Source organism: Mastomys coucha, unplaced genomic scaffold, assembly GCF_008632895.1.
Source record: "Mastomys coucha isolate ucsf_1 unplaced genomic scaffold, UCSF_Mcou_1 pScaffold22, whole genome shotgun sequence".
NCBI lineage: Eukaryota > Metazoa > Chordata > Mammalia > Rodentia > Muridae > Mastomys > Mastomys coucha.
Genome location: NW_022196905.1, coordinates 238,273,467 through 238,283,419, shown reverse-complemented (window position 1 = coordinate 238,283,419; position 9,953 = coordinate 238,273,467).

Here is a 9,953-nt window from a genome sequence, read left to right as displayed (position 1 = left end):
CTATTGCTGATCGAATTTGCAATCCTCTACTATACACATGCTGCCAGAACAATCAGACCCCTCCATGTCAAGTAACTTTTATATTAGTTTTTTTCCTGTTATTGTGATAAAACATCATTACAAAGGCAAAAAGAAAGCATTTAATTGAACTCATGATTTAATTGGACTCTATGGTTTAGAGTACATGATAGTGAAGCAAAGGCATGACAGAAGAAAAATACTCATGCATGTAGATGATGTGCTTTGAGCACAGTTATCTCCTTCAATACTTTCTACTCCTCCATTCTCTCTCCATTTATTCTTTCTCTATATTTGTCTACTTCACTTTTTTAATATAAATAATGCTGCCTATGGGTGAAACATGACAGTAGGATATGTCAAAGAGGTAGAGACAGAAAAGGTATAAGTTTGGGGCACCTTTAAAAAAAAGAAAGAAAGAAATAGTGATGGCAGGTTGGTGTGGGATTTCTTCTAAAAGGCTATACCTTTTAAACTCCTCTAAAGTGCTTCATCCACTGGGGACCAAGCACTCAAACATAATGAGCACAGAGGGGCTATTCTTCTTATTCAAAGCAGGATGGATCTCAAACAGAAGCTCAATAGTGAATCCACCTCTACTGTGTTAACTACAGTTGACCTTAGAAAGATGTATATTTTCCTGATTAAACATAGATCACTTTATATTTGTGGAGAGGCACTGATTTGAGAAATACCTATAGGAAACTGGGGAATTTCTTACCTGCTATAAGTGATAAACTTTTTTTTCTTATATCCCAGTGATAATAGACTATGAAATCACAGACACCAGACCATCAAGTTACATGTGACTGTATTGTCCATGGAGAAAAAAAGAGAGTCATTTCTTACATGTGACTGTCAGTTTAGACTATTTCTCTCTTTTAAATATCTGCTTGGGAATCAATGGCAGTGGGACAAGGGACTAGACAACTAGCTTCTTGTACCTCTGTAACAGCCTAAGGAATTCTTATCATAGACCTCTATTCAAGTGAAGATGTGATTTTTAATAGTCCCCACATAAAAGACTTTCAGAAAAAGTCAGTAAAAACTAGAACTGTAGTTTATTAAGAGGATACTTTAAACATAGGTTAAAGTGGAAGCAGGGGTTAACAGAAAGAGGCCATTAAGGAACAATTAGAACACAGGGAGGTATTGGTGTGGCTCATCCAAAGAGCCATCTAAAGATACACAGGAAAAATGTATTTTGCCCATTGCAGACTTTTAGAAGCATAAGTGAAAATAAAATTCCTGATATTTTAGGAAAATAAAATATTTTCAGAACTAGACACCAAGGCAAGCAATAGATAATTTCTGGCAATTGTTAAGAACTGAAAGAAGGAGAAGAGGGAGATAAGTTCACATTTTGGGTTAAGATCAGCAATGGAGTTCTCCAAGCAGCTATAGAAAAAAGTGTGTTCAGAGATTTACATTAGGTTTTTTTTTTCAGTCTTTTAAAAAATATTTATATATGTGCAAAAAAACTATGTGTATCATATGTGCCTGGTGGATGTGGTCAGAAGAGATAGGATCATCTGTAATTGAAGTTATCTAATGAAGCCACCATGTGTATGGCTATAACTGAAACCTAGTTCTTTTGCAAGAACAGCTTATACACTGAATCTCTGCTCCATTCCTTGTGTTAGTTTGATGCCAACTTGATTCAAGCTAGTCATATAAGGGAGAGGGATTAGCAATTGAGAAAATATTCCCTTGAAATTAACTTGTAAATGCATCTGAAATGAATTTTCTAGATTAATGATTGATGTGAGACCCCAGTGCTCTTGGGGCAGTGCCATTCCAAGGCTGGTCGTCCTGGATAGATTAAGGAAGCAGGCTGAGCAAGCCAAAGAGAGCAAACAAATCTGCTATACTCCTCCCTGGTCTCTGCTTCAACTTCTGCTCAATGTGCTGCCCTACATGAGTTCTTTCCCTTGTCTTCCTTGTGTAATAGTTTTAGATAGACAGAATAAAATGTACTCTTTTGCTTTGGTCATGGTGCTTTGTAACAGCATTCAAAACTCTTATTTTTTCTTTTTCTTATTAGATATTTTCTTAATTTCTGTGTCAAATGACATGCACTATCCCAGTTTCCCTTCTGAAAAAAAAAGAAAACAACAACAACAACAAAACCCTGTTCCCTCCCTCCTCCCCCTGCTCATCAACTCACCCTCTCTTACTTCCTGGCCCTGGCATTCCCCTACACTCGGGCATAGATCCTTAACTGCTCGAGGATCTCAGATCTTTAGGGACAACAGTGAGAAAGCCAAGAATGGAGCTTCCTATTCTCCCTCCCTCTTAGTTAAGTGATAGACCATGCCCTATGGTACACTGTGTAGAATTGCTGTTATACAGGTAAAGCCATTAGTTACATAGATTTCAGGAAGATTTTAAAATTCCTTTATTTTCTTCCTATTAATGAAATTTGTAGTTTTGTTTGTGTAATTTTCAGGATGTTGCAGGTTTTAATCTAGGACATGAGAAAGGTCTCACATGCATCTTCAGCCATGTCTCGTGGGGAGTTTAAGATCCTCATTTCATATCTCTTTATAAAAAGAATATTGTTCCCACATAGGTGGTGTTTACAAGGACTTTTCTGAGTTGTGCCGAGATTCCTTAGTGTGATCTGGTGAGAGACTTCAGAGGAAGGGGCTCCTCTCTCTTCCTTTGTCCCCTTACTATCACCTATCTTTCTTGCCTTCCTCAGTCTTCGTTGAGGTAACATTTTGATATTGTTGAATGTTCACTTCTACCTTCTCAACAAAGAGGCTTCTGTTGGATCCCATTTCCTCTCATTTTGATGGTAAAAGTTCAGCTTCTGTAGTCGGCTTGCAGTCTGGCAAGGCTTTAGATTATGAAGTGTAGCTTTTTTGTCTCTAGATATGTCCTGTCTGATTTCCTCCTGTGCCTTTTCCTCATGGCTTTTTAAATTAAAGTTCTAGTCCCAGGAGTTGTATCTCTAGCCTGAAGCTGACATCCTGTCTGTGATAACAACACTGTATTTACCATGACAAAAGAGAAAATAGTATGTGTCTGAAAGACTTGTTTGACCTATTAGTGATAGCGTTTTTTCATTATAAAATAATAAATTGTTTAACTGATAGATTGTGCCAGATATTTTCTTTTGTAAGTCCATCACCACCATTCAGTGTTTTACTCATTTTGCTCTGGCCTCATAGATAAAGAGCAATTTTAATGAACATAAAAAGCTTGACTCTTGGTCAAAATGAAAATTCCATACTGACACCAAAATATGTGTGTACAGTTAGACCTGTATTTTAAGAGAATGCTAAAACACACAATTAAAATAAATGGATCATAAAATAGATTACTTTCATATTTGAATTCTTTTTTTATAAAGTACTAATACATTTAATTAAAGGGCATATTTTATGAACTGTAACAACCTATATAAACTGAGACTTCCTTTAGAAATGAACTATAATTGTAAGCTCTTAGGAATTAAAATACTAAATGAATACCTATTTATAGGAAATAAATTCCACCAATTACTTTTCTTTTTTTAATTGCATGCAGACATGTGATGGGTATATTTAGCAGTATTTTAATTGCAAACAGAGTGCCAGAGACATTTTTACATGTGGCCATTTGATATCTGCTTGTTTCTTTTGTTGAATTTCACATGCAGAGTCCTTCCTGGATTCTCTGTGCTTACATTGTCAAATGGTCAGCTTGGAGGCTGGGGATATAGTCTGTAATACATTATAGCGATGGGTCTATGAATACATAATGCAATTGAGTTAATAGAACCAATGGGAGAAACCATCAACAGGACAGAGTACTATGGGTGAAGCTCACAGGTAATCTTAAGATTATGTTGTTGTCCTGAAGGAAACAGAGATATGGCTAGAAATGAACACCTTAAAATGTCTCAGATTCTCTCATTCCAGTGTGTGTCTAAAATCTAATCCAGGTCACATTTGAGTGATTTTACTTCAAAACATTAGAGAAATGGATAAGATCAACATGGTAAACTAAGTCCTTTTTTGACAGAGAAACAAAAGTATATTACTAAATATTATGTAGAAACCAAACCAAAACTCTAGACTATGATGGGAAAAAAATGGTAGCCATGCTAGCCTGCCTGATATTCTACAGAAAAGTGGCAGGACATTTAGTCATAAAATAGCGTTATTGCATCAAGGAAGCTTTGTATGTGACTTTGCTTTAATTAGTGCAATTTTAGTTATTTCTTCTTCTGCATGTATTATACCTGACTAACAACTGGACCTCACAAAAAAAGTGTAACAAAAAGAAGTTATCATGGAAAGAAGTGATGCATGAATCCCTGTGTGTGTGTGTGTGTGTGTGTGTTCAATTTATGAGGTATATCTGTATTCTATGACAGCTATGGAAGAAAAGAAAATATGGAAATTATTTGATAATTCAGATTTAGTAGTAAAATAAGACAGAAACTCACATTCATTCTTATAATAATTACCAGTATTAATCCAGCCTAGAAATCACAGGACTATTCTTTTACTTTTATAGTGTTCTTTGTCTGAATTTTTATTAATATCTCTTAATTACACAAAATATAATTTATTATGACACTCCCTTGTAGGTATAATATATTTTGATGATACCAGCCACTTCCTCCAATTCTTTCTCTTCTCTCTCTTTCTCTCTGTATTCCTCTGTATTTATCTAAACATTATAAAATAATGTTGGTTTTTTGTGATAGTCTTGGTTAGTTTTTATGTCACCTTGACACAAGATAGAGTCATCTGAGAGGAAAGAACTTCAATTCAGAAATTGCTTCTATAAGGTTTGAGCTGCAGGCAAGTCTAAAGGGCATTTTCTTAATTAGTATTTGGTGTGGGAGGTCTTAACCCATTGTGCACAGTGCCATCCCTGAGCTGGAAGCCCTAGGTTCTATAAGAAACCAGGCTGAATAACTTGTGATAAGGAAACCAGTATACAGCATTCATTCATGGCCTCTGTGTCAGGTTTCTAATATACCTGAGTTTCTTTCCTGATTCTTTCTGATAAACCGTGGTATAGAACTGTAAGCCAAATCAACCCTTTAGTCCCCAAATAGCTTTTGGTCATAGTGTTTCATCACAGTAATATTAATCCTGACTAAGACAATGACATGTGACAGTAGGATATGCTGATGAGACAGAGGCAAGAGGTTCACATTTTAAAAGCCATCCTGAGATACACGTCTTAAAGAGAAAAAGGAAAGGGAAGAAAGAAAGAGAGAAAGAGAGAAAGAAAGAAAGAAAGAAAGAAAGAAAGAAAGAAAGAAAGAAAGAAAGAAAGAGAAAGAAGAAAAGAAAGGAAGGATGGAAGGAAGGAAAGAAGGAAGGAAGGAAGACAAATGAATGACCTTATATTATACAAGGTCCCCGTATTTAAACAATTTCATAATATATTATAATTTGCTCTTACCCATCATCCTCACCCTCTTCTGCCTTCTTACACTACCCTGTCCCTTATTGGTCCTGCCTTCCTCCAAGTAATCCACATGACCCTATTATACACAGTCTCCCTTATTTTTAATCCCTCCTCTTTCCTTAAGTCCTGCTTTTCTTGTCCCTATTCTGCTTTCAATGCAGTAGACTCTAAGCTGACTAATTGCAAACCAATAATATTTGTCACCACCTTCCAAGTAGCTATTTGTATCATAGTTCTATCGTTCTGACTTTATATATTGTACTGGAATTAGGATGAGGCACTAATTATGAAAGTTCATACCATTGAATCTTGTCATTTCATGATGATCATGTTTTAGGTGGTAAGCAAAATAAAATTGTAAGATATAATACCCAGATTAGTATCATAAAATTGGGTTTTCAATGTACAGGCATTTCCAGTTTGAATTGTATTCTACATTATTAGTATTAACCTGGGAAATTTGCTTGACCTACTTTGGATTTAGTATTTATTAGAAAAAATGAATATAATACTCATAGTAATAGAAACTCCTGAAATTAAGACATGAAGTATGTATCATAATGAATCTATGGTCTGGGTAGGTTTATTACCAGAATGTATGTGCTACACATGTACTCTCTGGTCTCTGGCTCGGTGCTACAACTTCACATACATGTTCACAAAATTCAATGTGATGCCAATATTTCGAGATATCAATCAAGAAGCTAAGCCTTTGAAATTAGTAATCATGAACTTTAATCCTTGCTATGCGCAACTGTGAGGATAGTTTATTTGTCACCATCATTTCTTTGTTCATCTGCACATAGTCAGGACTTCAGAAGATGGTGAAAGCCATACCCACAGCCTGGAATGATGAGATTCCAATCTCCTGTGTAAGATATTTGGTCAGATTTTCAGCAAATTAAGACTGTATAACATAAGCAAATATGTTTGGAATAGAATGTGGGTCTCATTATATTACCATCCCATTTCGAATCAATTTTAATATATACAGATTTTAAGGAAAGCTCCCATTCCTTTTTTATATCTTTGGAATGTCAGAGCATTAAGTTGCACATACATGTTGAGAGTTCAGATTTGAAAAATGCTGGTGGAAAGTAACTTGTGTTGCTCCATTTTTCCTTTCTCCAGCCTCAATCACTTGGAGGGGTATCAATCTCTTTCCACTACCTAACCCTGGGTAATTAAATTGGTGCAATAGTGTGTGTGTGTGTGTGTGTGTGTGTTTAAAAACTCCATGTCTAGCATTGTCTGTAGAATACAAAGGTATTACCATGGATGACTCCCTTTGCAAGTGGTTACCTGAAGCTTGTTATAAGCTAAGCTAAGGAAGAATTCTTCATGATCCTACACCATCAGTTTGTTCCTGGGACTGTGCATCATTCACTCCCTGGTATGGAAGGCTTTCCTTTCCTTAAATGCATGGTTCTTGGAAGTATATAGATGTTTGTTTAATACCTAATGATGCCATTTTATATGCCTATTGTTTGTTTCTCCTTTCTTATTACATATGATTTATTAAGATAGGTGTTTGATTAGTTTTTAAAAAATCATCAAATTTCTTATTTTTCGGTTCTACATTGAAGGAACAATGGTAACACAAAGCCCAAGCATCTGTGTCACATAGGATCATTAAGATTCATCATGAAATCTTGAATACATTTAGAAGGACTATTTAAAATTCATTTGAAAAAATGAATAGAAGAAAATAGATCCTCACTCTAGCTGCATAGAATTTTTACCCAAGTAAAAACAGACATGATTTCCTAGCTTCTCTGGGCTTTGTTCATGTGGCTAATGGAAGACAGAATATTCATCTCATACTAACTTACATATATTTAAAAATATGTAAATTTCTTGATGCTGTGGCTACAACTGGAACTGAAATCACATCATAGCATTTGTCTCTCCTGTTTCCTTTTGCAACAAATTATGTTTCTGTACTAAGCCTTACCTTTGATTATTACTAATCCCTCAAATATCCACTTTAGACTCTTAAATCATATCCAAACATATTTTCTCCAAGTAAAGGGAAAGCCATTTAGTAACATATTAAGGCACTTTAATTCAGAATTAAGCAAGAATAATAGATGTATGCCAAATGTCTATTACATTTTCATTGCTGAGATTTGAAATGTAACATGCTTAAAAATTTCTCAAAGATGTCAAATAGCCAACGTTTTCAGAGACAAATCCAGTTTTTTTTCCTGTACATTCAATGAAAGCTATGGCCTGGTACTTTCTTGAGATCATAATTTAGATGTCAATCTTTGCTACTCTAAAATAGTGGCCCTGGAGTTTCAGCTCTACTTAAGACCAGCTTCCAAATATAATAAAAAATAGCTATGAAATCAGAACCCTCTTAGTAATTCTACTGGCTCACGGCAGGACCACTTGAAAAGTCACTCAATATAAGAAAGAAATAAAATGTGCAAGGTTCAGAAGGCAGTTCAAGAAAATGAAGTTGAAATGCTTAGAAATATTATTTCTTACCACTCTGTCCTTAACCCTTTTGTGTCATTTCAATGAAAGTTTTATTTAAAGCTCTAACTTGTATAAGCTGAACCACTGACGTGGAGTTTCAAGATATTTCTCTTACAGATTGATTGAGTTCTTATTGACTCATGGCCATGACAGAGAGCAGTGATCTGCCTCCACAAGTACAGCTAATTATGTGCTTTCTGAGTTCTATGATTCATGCACCTAAACCAAGATTTATTTTTATTCATTTAAGTATAACTTTTTCGCCGGGCGGTGGTGGCGCACGCCTTTAATCCCAGCACTTGGGAGGCAGAGGCAGGCGGATTTCTGAGTTCGAGGCCAGCCTGGTCTACAGAGTGAGTTCCAGGACAGCCAGGGCTACACAGAGAAACCCTGTCTTAAAAAACCAAAAAAAAAAAAAAAGTATAACTTTTTCTACATGTTTCTAAAAAGTTGTTCATTAAAACTAAAATATTATAATTATTATTTTGTTTTTGTTAGGGAAATAAACTCAATCATGTAGCACTCAGGAGAAGAGACGGCCTCTGCAGGGTGACATGATAGAATCACTGTAAGATGCTGCCTCAAGGAAGGGAGTCTTGAAAAGAAAAACTACATTATCACAACTGAGGCATAATTAATTAGTTGTCCTTTCTTCCTAGCCTGTCTTTGATGAGCTGTTTTTCCTGGAGTGTGTGCTCCTGACCAAATGATTGACAGGTCAATTTGAATTAACTCTTTAAGAGAGGAGAGGATAATACTTAATGTTTTGGTTAGAGTAAAATATGTTTTCTTTCACCCAGGGCCGAGAAAGACTGGATTTTTTTCCTTCTTTTTTTTTCTTTTTCTTTTTTTTTCTTTTTGACCTGATTTTTTCCTAAATGGACTTCAACAAAGCCTACTTCTCCACATTTCTATATGGTAAATTCAACCCTAAGGAGGGGATTTCCTTTCTCATGTTATCACAGAAACAAAAGATGGGGTCCAGACTTAACTAAGAGTGAGAAGACTGCCCTCATTGGCCTCCAAGGCTATTAATTCCTGAAATTCTAGAATCAAGCCCTGTGCCACCTGCCCTTCCTAGTATTCATTAGTGTGAAGAAAGCAGAGTATTTCTTTTCTGTGACATGTCTCTAATAGGTTTGTAATAAACACTACTACAAAAGGCTTTTATATTTCAAAGACATTGTGTTATCATCTATAAGGATTACTACACAGTGACATAGTAAGGTCGTAGCTTCTGAATATGCAGAGTGATAAAGGCCTATAAACACCTCTCTGCCTGTGCTTTTTAGCCCTTTGTGATTCTGTAGGGATCATACTGTTTTGGAGGGGCCCAATTACTTTCTTAACTGTCTGTTTCAGATTTGCTTGGTTCTATTTCTTCCTCTGTGGAAAGATAGCCTAATTCTGGTCACGCAGCTATACCTAGAAAGGACTTTGGAAATCTTTCCTCTTTATTAGCTTCCTACTTAACATCAATCAAGAACTCCTTTCAGACATTCCTGAAGTTGGACTGCAAGCTTTGGACTCAAATCCTGGAGTGCATTCCCAGTCAAAACTGATGAGCTTTGATGCATCTAGAGTTGTGTGGGTGGTTTGTCTATCTATATATTAGGTTCCTGTGTTCTTTCAGTAGACAGGATCAGCTAGTGGAATTGAAACCTAGCGATAACAGAGAAGACAAAAACACTGTTCTTATTCCAAAAGGCTTATAAAGCCATAAACAAAACAGAGCAGTTACTTTTAGCAAGTAAAATATGTAATACAGCAAGTAGTAAAAATGCTTAGAGTTTGAAGCAGGGTCCTTAACACTTAGGGAAGTTATAAAGAAAGACCCAGTGAAAGCCTCTTTGGAGATGATTTTCACTGAATAAGGAGAGAAGGGCTCACAGGTAGATGGCATAACAGAGAGGCACAGTCCTCTCTATAGAGGAAGATATCGAATATCTAAATGGGGCACAGTGTAATACCCACCGAAGGAGTTGCAGAGATTAACTATGGAGCAGAGACTGAAGGAAGGGCAAGCCAGCCTA